At 40.8% G+C, this 14,939-nt stretch overlaps 1 long non-coding RNA gene across 1 annotated transcript in view; it reads right to left on the bottom strand.

Annotated features, from left to right (window-relative positions):
* The window catches only part of LOC116091869, a 29,259-nt gene extending 20,280 nt beyond the window's left edge, over window positions 1-8,979 (bottom strand). Inside the window, exons 1-2 of the long non-coding RNA XR_004119097.1 lie at window positions 8,818-8,979; window positions 1,606-1,890 (exon numbers count right to left, since the gene is read on the bottom strand). This is a non-coding gene — a long non-coding RNA (uncharacterized LOC116091869). The remainder of the gene's footprint in view (window positions 1-1,605; window positions 1,891-8,817) is intronic.
* Between the last annotated feature and the right edge of the window lie 5,960 nt (window positions 8,980-14,939).

Genomic DNA, 14,939 nt, shown 5'->3' with positions numbered 1-14,939 from the left:
GAGCTATCATGCATGTGGCTGCTGGAAATTGAACACCCGCTCAGTCCAGCCTGCTCAGTCCGGCCCCCACTCCCTCTGGCGTAATTCTCTGTAGCTGTCTTCAGATGCACCAGAAGAGGATGTCAGATCTCATTATGGGCGGTTGTGAGCCACCATGTGGTTGCTGGGATCTGAACTCAGGACCTTCGGAAGAGCAGTCAGTGCTCTTACCTGCTAAGCCATCTCGCCAGCCCAGAAAAGGCTCTTTCTCACAGCTGATCACAGGTGAAGCAAGGCTCTCTCTGCTCCCATGATTTTCTTTTTAAATAATGAATTGAGGGCCACAAGATTTCTCAGTTGGTCAAGCCATTTGCTTCTAACTTGGGGCCTACTTGGTGGAAAGAACCAACTATCGAAAGTTGTTCTTTGACTTACACACACACACACAGACACAGACACACACACACACACACACACACACACACACACACACCATTACATATTGGTAGCCCCCTTACAATTAATTAATTAATTAATTAATGCAGTAAATAGTCAATTGCCTTTTGTTCCGGAGACTATCACGTACTTCACAGAAGGCTCAGAATCTGCTCTGCACTGCTTTATTTTATTGTGTATCAAGTAATTGTGTTTGATTCAAGGAGATGTGCAGGCACTCTCTGAGAAGGCTTCAAAAATCAATACATCCACAGCCAGGAGTAAATAATGTGGCTTTAAAAAGGTCAACTTGATAGAGAGTGTAGACAACAGCCTGTGAAGTGATTCAAGGCCACAAGGTCAGTGAGTCCTTCCCTAGAGAGGCTGCAGTTAGAAGCTGCACAACCAACCTTCTCCTTCTGCCAAGAAACATGCTTATGCTCCCAGGAGCTTGCTGTGTTCTTGGAGCCAAGGGGAAGCAGCAGTGTAGTCAGGAGGGTTAGCAGCCTCTATTCATTATGTTGCTGTTGCTGTGATGAAATGCCATGACCCAAAGCAACTTAAGGAGAGTTTATTTTGTCTTAGAGTCCTATAAGGAGAGTCCTAATGTCCAGGAGGCATAGCGGGATGGTGGGAACTGCAGGCTATTGATCACTTTTTTATTTACACACAGGAAGTAGGGAGATAGATTGGAAAGGCTTTGAGGCTATGAACCCTCAAAGTTCAGCCCCAGTGATGTGCTTACTTCAGCAAGGCTGTATTCCATAATGCCCCATCTAATACCACAAGTGGGGATGGGACCAAATGTTCAAATACAGTAACCTATGGGAGATATTTCTTAATCAAACCACCACAAAGCCACTGCAACCCAGTGCCTAGCTACATTTCAAGGTGGAAAGAATCAGACTTGTTTTCAAGGAAATAAACAAGAATGCTTCATAGATCATAAGGGAATTCACATGACTGAGACTTATAAGATTCCAGAATTTAATCCACAGAAGGGCTGCCATGTTGGGCTGACTAGGGTAAACACTGGCTTGCTTTTTAAACTGGGAGACAGTAAACCATCTTAGGCACTGCTTGTTGGTCATCTGAGTCTAGAATAACAGGCATGAAAAGGAAGGACAGTCATGGACAAGTGGTGGGTGCAAGCATTGTGTTGTGAATTCTAAGCCTTGAGTAGGCACTTACTGCATGCTTGGAGATCCGATGACAGTAACAACTGGCAGTGAGACAGAGCTCACACGTCTGCCAGCCAGCTGCTGTCTGTCTTTCACGGACTGCTTATCAGGATCTGTCCTGTGATAGACACAGTCCCACAATATCTGGTGCCAAGATTTGATTTGAAACCAAGTGGAAAAGAACCAAACACTTGGTGAATATCGAGGTGTTTCTGGGTTACGTTGTTATCACCTTCGTTATCATCTGAGGCAAGGAAATGTGAGCTGGTACAGTTCTTCTTAAAGAGGTCAGATGCTGGAACAGAAAGAAGGGGTTATATAAATTGATACAATTGGAGTAATTTAAATCCACTTTATTTTTCTTTTGACAGTAATAAGGATTGAACCTAGGAATTATAAATGTTAGGTAAGCAACTGCTCTACCAACTAGCCATATCTCTAACCCTTCTTAATTTTTGTTAAGTTTTGAGATAGCCTTGAACTTCTAAACTTTGATCCTTGACCCTCCTCTGCCAGTGTTAGGATTGCAGAACTTCACACTAGAGTTAGTGGGGATAGGTTATTGTAACTTTTAAACATATTTTATTGATAAAATGTATGAATGTGTCTTTGTGTGCTTGCATGTTTATACACGCACACATGTGGAGGCCAGACAATAATTTGGGAGAGTTCATTCTCTTCCTTGTATCTATTCTGGGGATTGAATAAGGTCATCAGGCTTGGTAGCAAACATGTTTACCTGCTAAAACATCTCACTGGCTCCCAGGAGCTTGCTGTGTTCTTGGGGAGCCAAGGGGAAGCAGCAGTGTAGTCAGGAGGGTTAGCAGCCTCTGTTCATTATGCTCCTGTTGCTGTGATGAAATACCACAACCCAAAGCAACTTATAGGAGAGTTTATTTTGTCTTAGAGTCCTATAGGGAGAGTCCTAATGTCCAGGACAGCATAGCAGGATGGTAGGAACTGCAGGCTGGATCTCACTGGCCTGCTATTGCAACTTTTATTGGCAATGTTTACTGCTTAATAAAAATCTTCTTTTAAGAAGAAATGTACATTCAGTAAATGAGCATACTACTCTTTAAAATAAGCCACATATGCAGAATGCCATCTGCTTAATTAATACAATTATTTTTGTCCTTGCATAACTAGTGGCACTGATGAAGAACTGAGACTTGATTCTGAGAACATCTCCTGTAAATGAGATAGGCTGGCCTCTCCGGACACGGATGCTCGTTATTACCCGAGCTCACATGCATGGCAGTGGAATCATTCTTAGGCATAACTAGGAGTCCAGACCCATCTTATCAGCAATGTGTTAATTCAGACACAATATGTATGTATCTGCCTCAGCTCAAATGGAAATTTTAATAACAATTTTATCATGAATCAAAGCATTTGCATTAACAGTTAACTAAAATGGAATTGCCAGAATAAAACAAGTCTGGGTTCTTGCAGTTTTCTCACCCATCAGGCTAGTCACAGGCTCTCAAGTTTACTCTTTGGTCTGTTGCCATCTCCAGGCTTTGAATGAAGCAGTAGAGAGCTGTATTTGAGGAAAAGCAAGTACACTGGGAGAGCATTGTTCAGATATGGCTGAACAGAGAACATATGTGCCCAAAATAAGAAAGCCAGAGACTTCTAATCATAGTAATAATCAGGATGAATCACAGCCATTGAAAATGATGACACATAGCTTGAAAGAAATGCAGATGACAGAATAAAAAGATATTTTCTTCCACAGCCAAGCTTCCAAACATGCAGACTATGCACTCATCTTTGAAGGAAAGTTAATGAAGATGCAACAATACCCAGAGTGGGTATTGCCCTATTTTAAGGGCATATACTAGTAAATAATGTTGTCTTTAAGTTACAGGAGTTTTTGGCAATAGCATCACCAAGTGTGGACTAAAGTAAGGCAAGTTGAGGCAGCTGGCTCAGCAGCTACAGAGATTGCAAAAGACTAGGAGGTATTTAGATCCCCAGTGCCCACTTAAATGTCAGGTGAGCATCGTAGCCTGCTTGTTATCAGAGCAAGTAGGAGACAGTAATTAGACAAGCTGAAGAAAGAGACGCTGCCTCAAAAATACTAGGCAGAGAGTGATCAATGACAACTCTTGACATCAAGGTCAGGCCTCTACTCACACATACAAACACATGCATATGCAACAACAACACACACATGCACCCGCACACATGTGGACACACAAACAGTCAAAAACATAAGTTCAAAGAAACAAGATACCTTGGTAAACAGAATTTTCAAATTGAAAAAGAATGAAAACAAAAGGTGATTTGTGATAAGTGACAGCTCTGACTCCACCTAAGGGAAGACGACATCCAGGAGGTTGAATTATGGGAGCTGATATTCAAACAAACAAATGCTAGCATACCAAAGACAATGTGGATGTGAAAGCCAGAGTAAGTGTGAATGAAAACATTTGTCAATGGTTTAAACAAAAGACACAAACAACGAGCAAAATTATTTTGGCTATGGCTTGACAACAGCAAATAAAATCCAGGGAACCACTGTGGCCTATTCTCTCTCTCTCTCTCTCTCTCTCTCTCTCTCTCTCTCTCTCTCTCTCTCTCTCTCTCTCCCCTCTGTCTCTTAATAATCAGAAGAAAAATTATGTCTGTTTCAGCCATCTAATGATGGAATCTAGTCATATAAAGAACTTAAATAAACCAGAAGGGTGACAATGGTAGTTAAGTATAGAGAACACACAGACAGGTGTCTTGAAGGACTTTAAAATTTTCATTTTTGTTTATATTTATTCGCCTTTTTCTGTAATGCATGCACACACATACACACATTGGCTCTACTGAAGAACTTTTGAGATGATACAAATGCATATTTTCCCCAGTGCCTTGGTTTCTTTTCCTATTGTTGTGATAAAATCCTTTAACAAAACCTTTAGGGAGAAAATGTTTATTTAGCTCACAGTTCAATGTACAGACCATTAAGGCAAAGAAGTCATGGCAGCAGAGGCTTGAAGCAGCTAGCTGGTCATTACAACGGTCACCTGGTCTTCTTTATTTCATATAGCTCAGGATACTCTGCCCAGAGACTGCCCACAGTTAAGATGAATCTTAATCTAGATAATTCCCTACCAGCATGCCGAAGAAGCCCCTCTCCTAGGGGATTCTAGATTCTGTCAAGTTGACAATGAACACTAACCAGAACACTCAGAAATGCCAGTTAGGGCTGCTATACTGAGAAGCATCTTTTCGTTTGCAGATCTAGAGAGAACAAGGCAAAGAGTTAGGAACAGGTTTGCGTTTCGAGTGACTGCACATGCAAGTGTGCCCTGCTCCTGCACACTCACATTCCTCTCAAAGCCACTGATATTCCCTAGAAGGGAGGAGCAGGAGCCAGCCACAAATAATGAGCTGTATGGCACTTCTCTTTCTCCTCTTTCTCTGTTCTTTATGCTCGCTGTTCCCTTAGCTTTCGTTCTTCTGGCATTATTACTGATGCTTAAGGACAGCTTCTTTGAGCTAAACAGGGCTCTGGGAACCTAATGGAGCACACTGCATAACTTTGACAAGACCTCAGCTGAATGATATGTTTGCATATATACTTTATTTTATTATTACATCTTGTAATGTGACCACATTTGATGTCCTGTTTGGGTAATTAAAAATAAAGTGAGAAATCCTCTTACATTTTTAAAATGCATTATCTCTGAGTGACTCATAATCATAAATTGAAGCTTATGCTATAAGCCCAAGTAAGTTTCTGTGACTCTGAAAACTAACACACAGATACATTACAAAAACAGTCTAGGGTAAAATATGGTGCGTGTCTTAGGTGGTTACAATGAAACACAAATGAGTCCTTAAATTATTCTCTGAATGCATCTAATCAAATTTGTCAGTTTGTCAGGAAAATTGTTGAGTCACCTACTTGAGCCAAAAGGATCAAATGAATTTCTCAAAATTTCAAAGACCAAAGCCATCGAGAGATATGGGTAAATAATTGCTGAGTGAGTGTTTGTTGAAGCTCTTTCATTGTAAAATCCTGCAGCTGTAACTGCAGCTGCTCCTCTTTCCTGGGCACAGATGAGGCTGCGCAGTTAGGGCGTGGTTAGAATTAAGTAATGAAAATTGTCTACTCATTATCAGTGACATTATGGGGGGAGAAGGGAGAGATGGAGAGAGAAGGGATCAAGTCAGGACTCAGGCATACTATTCTAAAAAACAAAACAAACAAAAAAACTCAGGTTATACTAACCTATCCATTCATTAAATTCAGGTGCTGCTAAAGCTGATGTTACCAAGAATGTAGCAGGTACAGAATCATAGAAGCAGAGAGATGTCTCAGTCCAACAGCATCATTCACAGATAAGAAGGCAGATGGTACCTCATGAAGTGCTCCTGGATCATATCATTACAGCAGATCAGAAAAGGACTTGGGTCTTCTCACTTCTGGGCCATTTTCATTTGACTGTAACACCCTGTTTCTCAGTATAAAATGTCTTATCCAATTCATTTTATTTATGTGTCTAGTCTTAGATTGGCCCCATTGAGCATGGAAAATGAGCCTAGGTTACGGTTATGATAAACAGAACATTCTGAAAAGACACCATCATTCTGAGCAATGTGGTTTTTTTTTTCACACTGAAAGATTATTTTCACTTCAAACATTGTAAAACACCTTTTGGAGTTAATTATAAAAAGACTTACAGGCCAATGTTTTCCAGGATACATTCTGGCCATCAAACTCCAGATGTATTTTAATAAATAGTATATAGAAAAAGAGTGGCATCTTCCAGCTGAATGTTGGAGCCTTTTTATGGTTATCTAATGTTTATTGAATATAATTTTCATAGCCTGGTATAAAAGATCAAAAATTTCAAAACACAAGGGGCCAACAAAGTGGCTTACTTGGTAAACAAACTTGAGAATAAACCTGACAAACTGAGTTTTATCCTGGGTTCCACATGGTAAAAGGAGAAACCCAACTTATCCAGGTTATCTTCTAATCTCCACATGGTATATGTACATACAAAATAAATAAATAAATAAATATAATGCAAAAGCATACAACAGAAGCTATGTCACACTCAAGTATTATAGTCAATCATGTCTAAAAAAATAGCTAGAAAAACTCTAGAATTATGTGTAAGATGTGAAGATATATCCAGGCATAAAACACTATGGGCATAGCTAACAATCATTAAGCATGTTCACTATATTAATACTTTGCACACATATACCATTACATCCAATTCCTATGACAAAGTAGATACAATCATTTCTCTTATTCTATAACTGAAAACCAAAGCACAGGAAGATAGAGTTGACTAAGGCAGAACCAGAAGATTAACCTACACAACCTGTTTCCTAGTTTTTGTCTTAGAAATATAAATTATGCATAGGAATATGCATGTTCATTAATGGGAATCAAATCAAAGACCCAGAAATAAAAACAAACAACTATGGATACTTTATCTTTGATAAAGAAGCCAAAACCATACAATAGAGAAACAAAAGCATCTTCAACAAATGCTGCTGGTCTAATTGGATGTCTACATGTAGAAGAATAAAAATAGACCCATATTTATCATCCTGCACAAAACTCAAGTCTAAGTGGATGTGGGAAATACCCTTGAATACATTGGTACAGGAGACACTTTTCTGAACAGAACACCAGTGGCTCTAAGATCAACAGTGGATAAATGGGATCTCATAAAACTACAAAGTTTCTGAAAGGCAGATGACACTGTCACTAAGACAAAATGACAGCCTATAGATTGTGTAAAGATCTTCACTAACTCTACATCTAACAGAGTACTAATACCCCAAATTTACAAAGACCTCAAGAAGTTAGACATCAACAACCCAAATAGCCCAATGTAAAAATAGGGCACAGAGCTAAACAGAGAATTCTCAACATGGAATCTCAAATAACCGAGAAGCACTTAAAGAAATGTTCAAAGCCCTTATTCATCAGGGAAATGCAAATAAAAACAAATCTGAGATTTCATCTTATGCTGGTCAGAATGGCTAAGATAAAAAAAGTGATAGTGCCCCCAAAATTCCACCAGAGAGCTCCTAAACCTGATAAACAACTTCGGCAAAGTAGCTAGATATAAAATTAACTCAAGCAAATCAGAGGCCTTCCTCTACACAAAGGATAAACAGTCTGAGAAAGAAATTAGGGAAACAACACCCTTCACAATAGTTACAAATAATATAAAATACCTTGGTGTGACTCTAACTAAGCAAGTAAAAGATCTGTTTGACAAGAACTTCAAGTCTCTGAAGAAAGAAATTGAAGATCTCAGAAAATGGAAAGATATCCCATGCTCATGGATTGGCAGGATTAATATAGTAAAAATGGCCATTTTGCCGAAAGCAATCTACAGATTCAATGCAATCCCCATCAAAATTCCAACTTAATTTTTCACAGAATTAGAAAGAGTAATTTTCAAATTCATCTGGAATAACAAAAAACCCAGTAGCCAAAACTATTCTCAACAATAAAGGAACCTCTGGTGGAATCACCATCCTGGACCTTAAGCTATACTACAGAGCAATAGTGATAAAAACTGCATGGTATTGGTAAAGTGAAAGGCAGGTAGAACAATGGAATAGAATTGAAGACCCAGAAATGAACCCACAAACCTACAGCCACTTGATCTTTAACAAAGGAGCTAAAAGCATCCAGTGGGGAGAAAAAACCCAGCATTTTCAACAAATTGTGCTGGCTCAAGTGGCAGTTAGCATGTAGAAGAATGCAAATCAATCCATTCCTATCTCCTTGTACAAGCTCAAGTCCAAGTGGATCAAGGACCTCCACATAAAACCAGATATACTGAAACTAATAAAAAAGAAAGTGAGGAAGAGCCTTTCCCCTCTTCCATGGCCTTACAACAGTGCTGATCCTCTAAACAGCTCCTAACGAGCTTCCACACAGGTCTTACCCCTGCTTTCAAAATATCCTGGTCCCAGGAGAAATCTAGATCCTTCCCTAGCTTATCCCAGCATGAAAGGGTGAGGTTCTCAGACACCGCGAACCAAGGGGCATCAGTGTTGCACTCACTAAGGAACCTCTCTAGTGTGCTCTTCTTGATTTCTAAATTTTTTGACAATATCAGCTTTTGAAGAGCCAAAAAAATTGGGTGTGATTGCGAAGCACCCATGTTTACTTTCGCTTTCTTTCCTCCTTCTCGGAGTCCTTATAGCCTCTACTTCTGAGGTCCTTATTGCCCCAACTTACCTGGGAACTGCCCTGACTGCAAAAAGTTCTGAGTCTCAAGAGGTTCCCTGTACGGGCCACCAACTGTGCGTCCGCCTTGACCAGCAAGAAAGACGCGACCCACAAGCTCTTCTTTTAGCAGTTTATTCAGGAGCCTTGAACAATCTTCTAACCCCCAGGGCAACACCCTCGGCCGTTAAGAACTCCCAAGCTTAGCCAATCCTACTGGGCCACGTGGCAAAAGCAGATAGGTCACCAAATGCAGAAGCACTCCCAAGCTCAGCTAATCCCAATGGGCCACATGGCAAAAGCGGATAGGTCACCAAATGCAGAAGCAACCAAGGGCAGCAAGCTTAGCCAATTAAGGGCTTGTTTACGAGACCGCTCACTCTTGGGATGGCGGAAGCCAGCGCCATCTTAGGGTGCGACTCAAATGGCTCTCCACAGGAAAGGACATATCGTATGACTTGTAAATAAAGAAAATATCTTATAAAAAAGAAAAAAACAAAATAGGCAAACAAATAAACAAAGTGATAGCACATACTGGTGAGGACATGGAGCATGTGGAACACTCCTCCATTGATGGTGGGAGTGCAAACTTGTACAACCTCTTTGGAAATCAATTTGGTAGTTTCTCAGAAAATTGAGAATAGTTCTACTTTAAGACCCAGCTATACAACTCCTGGGCATATATGCAAAAGATGTTCTACCATCCCACAAAAACACATGCTCAACTATGTTCATAGCAGTTTTATTCATTATAGTCAGAAACTGAAAACAACCTAGATGTCCCTCAATTGAAGAATGGATAAAGAAAATGTTGTTCATTTACACAATGGACTACTATTCAGATATTTAAAATAAAAGCCTCCTGAGTTTTGCAGGCAAATGTATTGAACTTGAGAATATCATCCTGAGTGAGGTAACTCAGTACCAAAAGGACATGCATAATATGTATTCATTTATAAGTGGATATTAACCACAAAATATAGGATGTTCATGCTGCATTCCACTGATACAAGGAAGCTGGACAGGAAGGAATGCACAAGCTAGGAGCTTAAATCTCACTTGAAGGGGGAATGGAATGGTCATAGAAGGCAGATGGATTGAAGAAACTGGGTGAGAAAGAGGATCAGGAGGTGAATGGGGGGTTCAGGACAGGTGTGGGGAAGGGCAAGAGGGATGACCAGCCAGCCATGAGAATGAATGGAAATCTGCAACTAACAGGGTGTTGGGAGAGGGAAGCACCAGAGACCTGGGATAGAGGAGGCTCCCAAGAATCAATGGGGCTATCCTTAGCTGTGACTCACAGCATTGGTGATATGGAGCCTGGTGAAGCTACCTCCTGTGGCCAGACCCGAATACTGGGGGAGCAATAGGGACACCGACCTACCAACAAAATTTTGGACCCAAAACTTATCCTGTCTATAAGAAATGCAGGAATTGGGATGGAGCAAAGACTGAGGGAAAATCCAATTAATAACTGGCCCAACTTGAGACCCATCCCATAGACAAGCACCAATCCCTGACACTGTTAATGATATTCTGTTATACTTGCAGACAGGAGTCTAGCATGGCTGTCTTCTGAGAGGCTCCACTCACCAACTGACTCAGACAGATGCAAACACCCACAGCCAAACAGTGGATGGAGCTTGGAGATTCTTAAGGAAGAATAGGAGAAAGAATTGCAGCCCCTAAGGGGACAGGAACTCCACAAGAAGACTAACAAAATCAACTAGCCTGAAACCTTGGGGCTCTCAGAGACTGAACCACCAACCAAAGAACACACAAGGACTGGACCTAGGCCTCCCTTCACATATGTAGCAGATGTGCAGTTTGGTCTTCATGTGGGTCCCATGACTGTAGCGGGTGCTATCCCAAAAGCTGTTGACTGTATGTGGCATATGTTCTTCTAGCTGGCTTGTCTTGTCTGGCCTCAGTTGGAGAGGAAGCACCTAGCCTTGCAAAGTCTTGAAGTGCCAGGGTGAGGAGATACCTGATCCCCACATGATCAGAGGAGAAGGGAAGGGGAGGATGGGAGAAATATTGTGGACGGGGCTGACTGGGAGTGGGACAGTGAGTATGGGGATGTAAAGTGAATAAGTAAAAAAAAAGGGTACAGTATAGAGTGAGCAAAAGTAGCTAGATTTTCATTGGTGGAATGTTTGTTTGGGTACTAGGAATAGGACCCAGGTTTTTGTGCATGCTCTCTGTGAGCACGATATAATGCCACATCCCCAGCCTAGTTGGGAAAAATTCCACAGAAAAACCTTGAACAGGGCCTATTAGAGGCTTTCCCTTTTTGTTCATTAGTCTGGGGTCACTCTCACACTTGAACAGATATGTTGTGGTGGTGTTCAGTATTTCCTGAGAAGTGTGGGATGGTTGCCTTTATGACTGAGATTGTTAGCATCTTTAACTTGCCATGGAAGGTCTATTTAATTGCAGATGGTTATTGGTCAAAGCACATGGGAAAGGCAGGGGAATGCACACAGGGGAATCATGCACACAGGGGAATCAGTCATCACACCTCCTTCCTTTAGGAGATTAACTCTGTAGGGGAGAGGCCAAATGTACTTTTGACAATAATAATGATGGACAGTTTACTGGTAGTACCTATCGTCCTGAGCAGTGGCTAATTATGAGGCTAACTCTTCAACCAGACTACTAGGAAAGTTTCTTGGAGTCATGTGCATTCTTTACAGTAATGAAAACATAATAAATATAGGATTTTAATGTATCCCCAAAGGTAGGTAATAGCTACATTTTTCTTGTCCCTCTCAACCAAGGGTCATACATATACATACCCAATGGTGAATGAGTGTGCAAATATGGCCATGATAGTGAGCTACCAGAGAGAATGAATGACTCCCTGGGTTCCTTCTCAGCCTTCATCAATTGTTAACATTAGACAACCATGACTAAGAACACAATGAAAGTAGAATGTAAGTTTCTAGAAATGTCAACTTGGAAGGAATGGACATTATATGAATGGAAATATTGGATGTCTGTCATTTGTGGTACCCAGTATACACTGATGACCACATGGGAGGTTTCAGACAGTTGTGAGCAGAAGCAAGATGTGGTATGGCCACCCCTGGGACAACGTTGCTCTGTTTTCAAGGATGGTTGAACAATGGGAATAGCTAATCTAGACCATGTGATTCAAGGGAAGGAATGGCAAGACTATGGTGATGCAGGATTGGCAGGTATCTGGAATCTGGCTTAGTTGAGGGATGCTCAGAAGTAAAATTCAGTTTGAATTCCTTTTTCCGGGTCAGCTGCTTTCCTTCTTAGAATGCCCAGTGCACTGCGGCTTTCCCCACTGAAAGCTCCATTCATTTCTTGCCCACAAGTGTAATATGCATACCATGATGTCACAAGGTGCTGGTCACCAGGATCTTCATTCAGAAATGCATGTCATTATGCTGTTTGTCTTTGGCAAGTCACTTAACTCACTGGCCTGCTTTCATCTGTGAAGACTTGGTAGTATTGTTTTGAAGGTCAGATGTGTTAGATATAGAACATGTGTCTGCATACAGCCAATGCATGCCCAAATAAGTGGTACTGTTTTAGTCAAGTTGTGATTTTTATTTTTATTCAAGCTACTGGGCTTAAACACCAAGAGGAAAGGCAGTGTCTTATGTCCAGCATATACTCACAGTTGAAATGTAATAAATGTCTTGAGTGAGCTCCTTGTTAATTGAATTAAGTTGTCCCTAAAGGTCTATTGGTAGAAAAAAAAAAAAGGATGTAAAATATACAATGCTCTGCCATACCAGGATCAAAGATATACTTATTTTAAAACTGAAACAGAACAAAACACTTATTAATTTTATTTAACTTTAACAAATTGGTAACAATAACCTCAGCCACTGGATGAGAAATCACCCTTTAGTGCAGTTCTCCCTGACCTTGGTGACACTAGCTTAATTGTTCAGAGGGAAACAATGTGGCACTGGGCAATGGGCAGAAGGCTTTAATCCATTCCCCTTCTTCCATATTTGGAGTCCACATACTGCAAGAGGTGGAAGCAATCAAGCTGTATTTCCAGAAGTCACCGAAATGTTAACAAGATTAAGGACTAACTCATTGTGAGGATCGAGTTTCATGATGGAATCAGAACTAATTATTTTCTATTAGGAAAACCTGCCAAAGAGAACAAGAAAGTGTGAGGTAGAGAAATAATCCCATGACAACCTCCTTGAGAACAAAACCTCCCCTCCCCACTGGTACTGAAAGGCACAAAAATGAGATATGTACGCAGTGAATAAAACCCAACAAGTTAAATGTGGAATTAATATATACATGCATATGTATTACATATAAATATATTTACATATATTACTATATATGACTATATATAGTAATTCCACAAATATGTGTGTGTGTGTGTGTGTGTGTGTACTGGAAAATATTATAATATTATGAGTGTTTTCTTCGGATACACGGGAACCTCCAGGAGTGAAGGAGTAAATTCTCTTGTAAACTACCTCTTTTTTTATTCCCAAACATTTCTAGTTCTAACCCCGCCGTCTTTCCAGCATTTGAAAACCCAATCAAACGCTGAAAACGTCACAAATTTAGATAAGTCCCAACTCGATAAGGCTTTCCAAGCAGCAGGGTTTCCTTGCTTAACCTTCCCTTCCTTAATCCTTTCTGATCTGAGACTGCGAGCTTTACACTTCCTAAGCAATTAATTTTTTGGCTGGGCTGTGAAAGCCACAGGTGGGGGATGATTGACAGTGTGCTGATAGGCTCCATCTGTTGGCCGCTGATAATGGAATCCCGGGGGCTTCTGGGTAATGTCTTTGCACACATAAAAGGGAGCAGCCTAATCTGTTTGCAGCCTGGAAAAGAAGCCCTGCAGCTCGCATTGTTATTCAGAAGGAACAATCGGTTACAGGCAGAGAATTTAGGGTGCAGTAGGGAGGCCTGGGGTTGGAGGGGCTGGGTCCCACAGACTGGCCCCTTTTCGGAGGTGGGATAATTCTGGATAGATAGGGAAGGAGGTTGTGATCTCATTCTGTCCCAGGCGTCACGATTTATTAAGGGAAGATCATGATGAGAAACATAACTGTAACAATTTAATAATTGAGTCGCAGTTGTGATGCAGATAAATATTGATATCAAACTAGCGTTGACGTCAGAGCTGTAAAGTGCAGACGACACCTTATTTCAACAGAAAAGTGACTTAGGCTTACATTTCAAGCAAGATATACTAAAAATAGGTATTCTAAATGTATAGGTTATCGGGACAAAGGCTTTCAAATCATAAGGATTTTATATGTTGTTTTGAGTTATTTAAAATTAGCATATAGTTTTGAATTGGGTAAACGGTTGAGATGCAGATGACTACATCCTCCACCACCACCTAGTCCTTTGTGTGTGCGTGTGCGTGTGTGTGTGTGTGTGTGTGTGTGTGTGTGTGTGTGTGTGTGGCTTCCCCCTTCCTCCCCTTCTCTTCTGTTCTCTTTTCTTGTCTCTGTTGGAACTCTGTCCATGAAAGCCCTCTTACACTAGACAAGCACATTCAGCTCCACTTTAAAGCCATGCTTGCAGCCGGCAATTGCTGCATTCTTTAGACTCAGCACACATCCAACCTCTATGTCCCTGGGTGCTTTTCTATCTACTTTGGAAGATAATCTAAATGGAGATTAGAGAGTCCCTAGTGAGATGAATTTCAGTGCATACTTGCTAATAATCATATAAAGTGACTTGTTAACCCCTTTGCAGCTGAGGCTTCAAACAAAAATATATTTTGGTAAACACTTTCTTTCATATTTAACATTCAGAGTTAACATAAATTAGAAGGCATCAGAAGTAATAGGGACACAGGAAACAATGCTTTTAACAACAGGAACACCTACAGATTCAGTCCTCAGTAAGATTCATTCAGAGGTGGAGTGGGGTGGTGAGACCAGCATTTGGGGCTGACATGGTACTAAGCAACTAATTAAGTTGGCAGTGGTCTATTTGCATGATACCTCACCAGCTTCATGGCCATAATCATTGGCAAACCTCAGATGTAGGGAGAACTGCTTTGCTTATCTCTGTGACAAGATATTATAAAGTCTCCAATTCCACCCCTGAGTGTTTCACACACACACACACACACACACACACACACACACACACACACA

This window comes from Mastomys coucha, unplaced genomic scaffold (assembly GCF_008632895.1).
Source record: "Mastomys coucha isolate ucsf_1 unplaced genomic scaffold, UCSF_Mcou_1 pScaffold15, whole genome shotgun sequence".
NCBI lineage: Eukaryota > Metazoa > Chordata > Mammalia > Rodentia > Muridae > Mastomys > Mastomys coucha.
Note: the sequence above shows the minus strand (reverse complement) of the source record. Positions and strands in the feature narration are given on the sequence as shown.